Source organism: Hyperolius riggenbachi, chromosome 4 (genome assembly GCF_040937935.1).
Source record: "Hyperolius riggenbachi isolate aHypRig1 chromosome 4, aHypRig1.pri, whole genome shotgun sequence".
NCBI lineage: Eukaryota > Metazoa > Chordata > Amphibia > Anura > Hyperoliidae > Hyperolius > Hyperolius riggenbachi.
In genome coordinates, this window is record NC_090649.1 from 8,943,284 (window position 1) to 8,950,783 (window position 7,500).

Genomic DNA, 7,500 nt, shown 5'->3' on the forward strand with positions numbered 1-7,500 from the left:
GGAAGCGTGCTGGGCCCATAATCCAGAGGTCGATGGATCGAAACCATCCTCTGCTAGGTGTACGTTGGTTTTTATACCTTGCTTACCATATGGGCCAATTGTCGGCCATAGCCCCTTAAGAGAAAGTGTCATTAGGGCCTTGCTGTAACATATATAGTAGTGTAACTATTTCAACTAATGTACCCTTCTTAAACTTGAAGGTTGAATACAAACAGAAGCAGAGTGGCACAGTGGAAGCGTGCTGGGCCCATAACCCAGAGGTCGATGGATCGAAACCATCCTCTGCTAGGCATGAATTCATTTTTGCACCTTGCTTTATCGCATGGGCAAAACGGTTTCCATTGCCCTGTAAGAGAAAGTGTAATAAGGGCCCTGCTGTAACGTACATATTAGGGTAGCTAAGACTACTCCTGGGCCGTTCTTGCAGTTGAAGAGATGGGTGAACTGTGACACCGCACTTAAAAAAAAAAAAAAAAAAAAAAAAACAGCAAACAGAGAAGCTTCCCCATATTGGAGCATTGGATTTGGTCAAGTCTTAAGCCAATGTGTTGTAGGGCACAAGTAAGCTTTGGGTTAGCAGGAATGGTTGCATGGCCACCTAGCTTTTCATCCTTCCCACCCTTGCCCTGGAATCTTCCAGACTTCAAATTGCTGTCCTTTGCTGTGTGTGTTGCACCAGCATCATCCAGGGGGGCACATGATCTTTCTGAAGTCTTGAATTGAAGTCTGTAAGCAGTATCACCATGTGTCCCACTGCTTACATCTAGCAAAGTAGGCAAATAAGCAAGCTCATTTTTCTCTTGGGTATATTGCAATGGTACATGCTAGGCGAGTTTCAGCATGTAGCGTTGGTGGTATAGTGGTGAGCATAGCTGCCTTCCAAGCAGTTGACCCGGGTTCGATTCCCGGCCAACGCATGTGAGCTTGCTTTTGGCACCCTACAATTCCATGGAAGACAAGACCAAGACAAGATCTCTGAACAGTTAGGACATCCTGCACCTGCTCAGTCTCTGGAGAGGTTCCATTCCGGTGCAGCAGACTCTACGCCAGCTTAAAGTTCTTTCTAAATGGTCAACACTTAATGCAGACACTCTATAATGTTCTAAACAAATAGCTAGCAAGGCACTAAAGCGAGCCTGTCCTTGGGTGGGCTTGAACTGCCTTTCTTTGGCTTGACAGCCGTCGCCAGGCTTTGGGTTCGATCCCCGGCTAATACTTTACTGCTGCTTCTGGGGTACAGAAAACTTCATTTGGTCACAGACACTGCCAGGGATGTCTGTTGTATCACTAAGACATGAACTTGATGCTGCTCACCCTTTTCATGAACGTGAATGAGATTCCAACGTGTCTCAAATGAATCTACATGGCTATCTGGGGTTCTCTTCGGACAACTGTTGAACACAAAAGGAAAGGCCGTCCCTGGGTGGGCTTGAACCACCAACCTTTCGGTTAACAGCCGAACGCGCTAACCGATTGCGCCACAGAGACTGTGCCTGCAGCTGTTGCTAAATGATTTTATGGGGATGTATGTGTGTCTTGTGGAGTGAGGAAGTAAGTCTGCTCCAAGAAGTTTAACGCCACTTTTTCCCACAATGAAGCATTCACTGTATGGCAGCAGAGTGGCGCAGCGGAAGTGTGCTGGGCCCATAATCCAGAGGTCGATGGATCGAAACCATCCTCTGCTAGGTGTACGTTGGTTTTTATACCTTGCTTACCATATGGGCCAATTGTCGGCCATAGCCCCTTAAGAGAAAGTGTCATTAGGGCCTTGCTGGAACATATATAGTAGTGTAACTATTTCAACTAATGTACCCTTCTTAAACTTGAAGGTTGAATACAAACAGAAGCAGAGTGGCACAGCGGAAGCGTGCTGGGCCCATAACCCAGAGGTCGATGGATCGAAACCATCCTCTGCTAGGCATGAATTCATTTTTGCACCTTGCTTTATCGCATGGGCAAAACGGTTTCCATTGCCCTGTAAGAGAAAGTGTAATAAGGGCCCTGCTGTAACGTACATATTAGGGTAGCTAAGACTACTCCTGGGCCGTTCTTGCAGTTGAAGAGATGGGTGAACTGTGACACCGCACTTAAAAAAAAAAAAAAAAAAAAAAAAAAAAAAAAAAAAACAGCAAACAGAGAAGCTTCCCCATATTGGAGCATTGGATTTGGTCAAGTCTTAAGCCAATGTGTTGTAGGGCACAAGTAAGCTTTGGGTTAGCAGGAATGGTTGCATGGCCACCTAGCTTTTCATCCTTCCCACCCTTGCCCTGGAATCTTCCAGACTTCAAATTGCTGTCCTTTGCTGTGTGTGTTGCACCAGCATCATCCAGGGGGGCACATGATCTTTCTGAAGTCTTGAATTGAAGTCTGTAAGCAGTATCACCATGTGTCCCACTGCTTACATCTAGCAAAGTAGGCAAATAAGCAAGCTCATTTTTCTCTTGGGTATATTGCAATGGTACATGCTAGGCGAGTTTCAGCATGTAGCGTTGGTGGTATAGTGGTGAGCATAGCTGCCTTCCAAGCAGTTGACCCGGGTTCGATTCCCGGCCAACGCATGTGAGCTTGCTTTTGGCACCCTACAATTCCATGGAAGACAAGACCAAGACAAGATCTCTGAACAGTTAGGACATCCTGCACCTGCTCAGTCTCTGGAGAGGTTCCATTCCGGTGCAGCAGACTCTACGCCAGCTTAAAGTTCTTTCTAAATGGTCAACACTTAATGCAGACACTCTATAATGTTCTAAACAAATAGCTAGCAAGGCACTAAAGCGAGCCTGTCCTTGGGTGGGCTTGAACTGCCTTTCTTTGGCTTGACAGCCGTCGCCAGGCTTTGGGTTCGATCCCCGGCTAATACTTTACTGCTGCTTCTGGGGTACAGAAAACTTCATTTGGTCACAGACACTGCCAGGGATGTCTGTTGTATCACTAAGACATGAACTTGATGCTGCTCACCCTTTTCATGAACGTGAATGAGATTCCAACGTGTCTCAAATGAATCTACATGGCTATCTGGGGTTCTCTTCGGACAACTGTTGAACACAAAAGGAAAGGCCGTCCCTGGGTGGGCTTGAACCACCAACCTTTCGGTTAACAGCCGAACGCGCTAACCGATTGCGCCACAGAGACTGTGCCTGCAGTTGTTGCTAAATGATTTTATGGGGATGTATGTGTGTCTTGTGGAGTGAGGAAGTAAGTCTGCTCCAAGAAGTTTAACGCCACTTTTTCCCACAATGAAGCATTCACTGTATGGCAGCAGAGTGGCGCAGCGGAAGCGTGCTGGGCCCATAATCCAGAGGTCGATGGATCGAAACCATCCTCTGCTAGGTGTACGTTGGTTTTTATACCTTGCTTACCATATGGGCCAATTGTCGGCCATAGCCCCTTAAGAGAAAGTGTCATTAGGGCCTTGCTGTAACATATATAGTAGTGTAACTATTTCAACTAATGTACCCTTCTTAAACTTGAAGGTTGAATACAAACAGAAGCAGAGTGGCACAGTGGAAGCGTGCTGGGCCCATAACCCAGAGGTCGATGGATCGAAACCATCCTCTGCTAGGCATGAATTCATTTTTGCACCTTGCTTTATCGCATGGGCAAAACGGTTTCCATTGCCCTGTAAGAGAAAGTGTAATAAGGGCCCTGCTGTAACGTACATATTAGGGTAGCTAAGACTACTCCTGGGCCGTTCTTGCAGTTGAAGAGATGGGTGAACTGTGACACCGCACTTAAAAAAAAAAAAAAAAAAAAAAAAACAGCAAACAGAGAAGCTTCCCCATATTGGAGCATTGGATTTGGTCAAGTCTTAAGCCAATGTGTTGTAGGGCACAAGTAAGCTTTGGGTTAGCAGGAATGGTTGCATGGCCACCTAGCTTTTCATCCTTCCCACCCTTGCCCTGGAATCTTCCAGACTTCAAATTGCTGTCCTTTGCTGTGTGTGTTGCACCAGCATCATCCAGGGGGGCACATGATCTTTCTGAAGTCTTGAATTGAAGTCTGTAAGCAGTATCACCATGTGTCCCACTGCTTACATCTAGCAAAGTAGGCAAATAAGCAAGCTCATTTTTCTCTTGGGTATATTGCAATGGTACATGCTAGGCGAGTTTCAGCATGTAGCGTTGGTGGTATAGTGGTGAGCATAGCTGCCTTCCAAGCAGTTGACCCGGGTTCGATTCCCGGCCAACGCATGTGAGCTTGCTTTTGGCACCCTACAATTCCATGGAAGACAAGACCAAGACAAGATCTCTGAACAGTTAGGACATCCTGCACCTGCTCAGTCTCTGGAGAGGTTCCATTCCGGTGCAGCAGACTCTACGCCAGCTTAAAGTTCTTTCTAAATGGTCAACACTTAATGCAGACACTCTATAATGTTCTAAACAAATAGCTAGCAAGGCACTAAAGCGAGCCTGTCCTTGGGTGGGCTTGAACTGCCTTTCTTTGGCTTGACAGCCGTCGCCAGGCTTTGGGTTCGATCCCCGGCTAATACTTTACTGCTGCTTCTGGGGTACAGAAAACTTCATTTGGTCACAGACACTGCCAGGGATGTCTGTTGTATCACTAAGACATGAACTTGATGCTGCTCACCCTTTTCATGAACGTGAATGAGATTCCAACGTGTCTCAAATGAATCTACATGGCTATCTGGGGTTCTCTTCGGACAACTGTTGAACACAAAAGGAAAGGCCGTCCCTGGGTGGGCTTGAACCACCAACCTTTCGGTTAACAGCCGAACGCGCTAACCGATTGCGCCACAGAGACTGTGCCTGCAGCTGTTGCTAAATGATTTTATGGGGATGTATGTGTGTCTTGTGGAGTGAGGAAGTAAGTCTGCTCCAAGAAGTTTAACGCCACTTTTTCCCACAATGAAGCATTCACTGTATGGCAGCAGAGTGGCGCAGCGGAAGTGTGCTGGGCCCATAATCCAGAGGTCGATGGATCGAAACCATCCTCTGCTAGGTGTACGTTGGTTTTTATACCTTGCTTACCATATGGGCCAATTGTCGGCCATAGCCCCTTAAGAGAAAGTGTCATTAGGGCCTTGCTGGAACATATATAGTAGTGTAACTATTTCAACTAATGTACCCTTCTTAAACTTGAAGGTTGAATACAAACAGAAGCAGAGTGGCACAGTGGAAGCGTGCTGGGCCCATAACCCAGAGGTCGATGGATCGAAACCATCCTCTGCTAGGCATGAATTCATTTTTGCACCTTGCTTTATCGCATGGGCAAAACGGTTTCCATTGCCCTGTAAGAGAAAGTGTAATAAGGGCCCTGCTGTAACGTACATATTAGGGTAGCTAAGACTACTCCTGGGCCGTTCTTGCAGTTGAAGAGATGGGTGAACTGTGACACCGCACTTAAAAAAAAAAAAAAAAAAAAAAAAAAAAAAACAGCAAACAGAGAAGCTTCCCCATATTGGAGCATTGGATTTGGTCAAGTCTTAAGCCAATGTGTTGTAGGGCACAAGTAAGCTTTGGGTTAGCAGGAATGGTTGCATGGCCACCTAGCTTTTCATCCTTCCCACCCTTGCCCTGGAATCTTCCAGACTTCAAATTGCTGTCCTTTGCTGTGTGTGTTGCACCAGCATCATCCAGGGGGGCACATGATCTTTCTGAAGTCTTGAATTGAAGTCTGTAAGCAGTATCACCATGTGTCCCACTGCTTACATCTAGCAAAGTAGGCAAATAAGCAAGCTCATTTTTCTCTTGGGTATATTGCAATGGTACATGCTAGGCGAGTTTCAGCATGTAGCGTTGGTGGTATAGTGGTGAGCATAGCTGCCTTCCAAGCAGTTGACCCGGGTTCGATTCCCGGCCAACGCATGTGAGCTTGCTTTTGGCACCCTACAATTCCATGGAAGACAAGACCAAGACAAGATCTCTGAACAGTTAGGACATCCTGCACCTGCTCAGTCTCTGGAGAGGTTCCATTCCGGTGCAGCAGACTCTACGCCAGCTTAAAGTTCTTTCTAAATGGTCAACACTTAATGCAGACACTCTATAATGTTCTAAACAAATAGCTAGCAAGGCACTAAAGCGAGCCTGTCCTTGGGTGGGCTTGAACTGCCTTTCTTTGGCTTGACAGCCGTCGCCAGGCTTTGGGTTCGATCCCCGGCTAATACTTTACTGCTGCTTCTGGGGTACAGAAAACTTCATTTGGTCACAGACACTGCCAGGGATGTCTGTTGTATCACTAAGACATGAACTTGATGCTGCTCACCCTTTTCATGAACGTGAATGAGATTCCAACGTGTCTCAAATGAATCTACATGGCTATCTGGGGTTCTCTTCGGACAACTGTTGAACACAAAAGGAAAGGCCGTCCCTGGGTGGGCTTGAACCACCAACCTTTCGGTTAACAGCCGAACGCGCTAACCGATTGCGCCACAGAGACTGTGCCTGCAGTTGTTGCTAAATGATTTTATGGGGATGTATGTGTGTCTTGTGGAGTGAGGAAGTAAGTCTGCTCCAAGAAGTTTAACGCCACTTTTTCCCACAATGAAGCATTCACTGTATGGCAGCAGAGTGGCGCAGCGGAAGCGTGCTGGGCCCATAATCCAGAGGTCGATGGATCGAAACCATCCTCTGCTAGGTGTACGTTGGTTTTTATACCTTGCTTACCATATGGGCCAATTGTCGGCCATAGCCCCTTAAGAGAAAGTGTCATTAGGGCCTTGCTGTAACATATATAGTAGTGTAACTATTTCAACTAATGTACCCTTCTTAAACTTGAAGGTTGAATACAAACAGAAGCAGAGTGGCACAGCGGAAGCGTGCTGGGCCCATAACCCAGAGGTCGATGGATCGAAACCATCCTCTGCTAGGCATGAATTCATTTTTGCACCTTGCTTTATCGCATGGGCAAAACGGTTTCCATTGCCCTGTAAGAGAAAGTGTAATAAGGGCCCTGCTGTAACGTACATATTAGGGTAGCTAAGACTACTCCTGGGCCGTTCTTGCAGTTGAAGAGATGGGTGAACTGTGACACCGCACTTAAAAAAAAAAAAAAAAAAAAAAAAACAGCAAACAGAGAAGCTTCCCCATATTGGAGCATTGGATTTGGTCAAGTCTTAAGCCAATGTGTTGTAGGGCACAAGTAAGCTTTGGGTTAGCAGGAATGGTTGCATGGCCACCTAGCTTTTCATCCTTCCCACCCTTGCCCTGGAATCTTCCAGACTTCAAATTGCTGTCCTTTGCTGTGTGTGTTGCACCAGCATCATCCAGGGGGGCACATGATCTTTCTGAAGTCTTGAATTGAAGTCTGTAAGCAGTATCACCATGTGTCCCACTGCTTACATCTAGCAAAGTAGGCAAATAAGCAAGCTCATTTTTCTCTTGGGTATATTGCAATGGTACATGCTAGGCAAGTTTCAGCATGTAGCGTTGGTGGTATAGTGGTGAGCATAGCTGCCTTCCAAGCAGTTGACCCGGGTTCGATTCCCGGCCAACGCATGTGAGCTTGCTTTTGGCACCCTACAATTCCATGGAAGACAAGACCAAG

General features: G+C 46.5%; 9 non-coding genes across 9 annotated transcripts; 5 read left to right on the top strand and 4 right to left on the bottom strand.

The window, feature by feature from the left end:
- Nucleotides 1-845: 845 nt before the first annotated feature.
- TRNAG-UCC (transfer RNA glycine (anticodon UCC)) lies at nucleotides 846-917 on the top strand. The gene has a single exon. It is a non-coding gene; the product is annotated as a tRNA-Gly (tRNA).
- A 497-nt stretch (nucleotides 918-1,414) lies between these two features.
- TRNAN-GUU (transfer RNA asparagine (anticodon GUU)) lies at nucleotides 1,415-1,488 on the bottom strand. The gene has a single exon. It is a non-coding gene; the product is annotated as a tRNA-Asn (tRNA).
- A 998-nt stretch (nucleotides 1,489-2,486) lies between these two features.
- On the top strand, nucleotides 2,487-2,558 carry TRNAG-UCC (transfer RNA glycine (anticodon UCC)). Its single transcript has one exon. It is a non-coding gene; the product is annotated as a tRNA-Gly (tRNA).
- A 497-nt stretch (nucleotides 2,559-3,055) lies between these two features.
- On the bottom strand, nucleotides 3,056-3,129 carry TRNAN-GUU (transfer RNA asparagine (anticodon GUU)). Its single transcript has one exon. It is a non-coding gene; the product is annotated as a tRNA-Asn (tRNA).
- A 986-nt stretch (nucleotides 3,130-4,115) lies between these two features.
- On the top strand, nucleotides 4,116-4,187 carry TRNAG-UCC (transfer RNA glycine (anticodon UCC)). Its single transcript has one exon. It is a non-coding gene; the product is annotated as a tRNA-Gly (tRNA).
- A 497-nt stretch (nucleotides 4,188-4,684) lies between these two features.
- On the bottom strand, nucleotides 4,685-4,758 carry TRNAN-GUU (transfer RNA asparagine (anticodon GUU)). The gene has a single exon. It is a non-coding gene; the product is annotated as a tRNA-Asn (tRNA).
- A 992-nt stretch (nucleotides 4,759-5,750) lies between these two features.
- Nucleotides 5,751-5,822, top strand: TRNAG-UCC (transfer RNA glycine (anticodon UCC)). Its single transcript has one exon. It is a non-coding gene; the product is annotated as a tRNA-Gly (tRNA).
- A 497-nt stretch (nucleotides 5,823-6,319) lies between these two features.
- Nucleotides 6,320-6,393, bottom strand: TRNAN-GUU (transfer RNA asparagine (anticodon GUU)). Its single transcript has one exon. It is a non-coding gene; the product is annotated as a tRNA-Asn (tRNA).
- A 986-nt stretch (nucleotides 6,394-7,379) lies between these two features.
- Nucleotides 7,380-7,451, top strand: TRNAG-UCC (transfer RNA glycine (anticodon UCC)). The gene has a single exon. It is a non-coding gene; the product is annotated as a tRNA-Gly (tRNA).
- The last annotated feature ends 49 nt before the right edge of the window (nucleotides 7,452-7,500 follow it).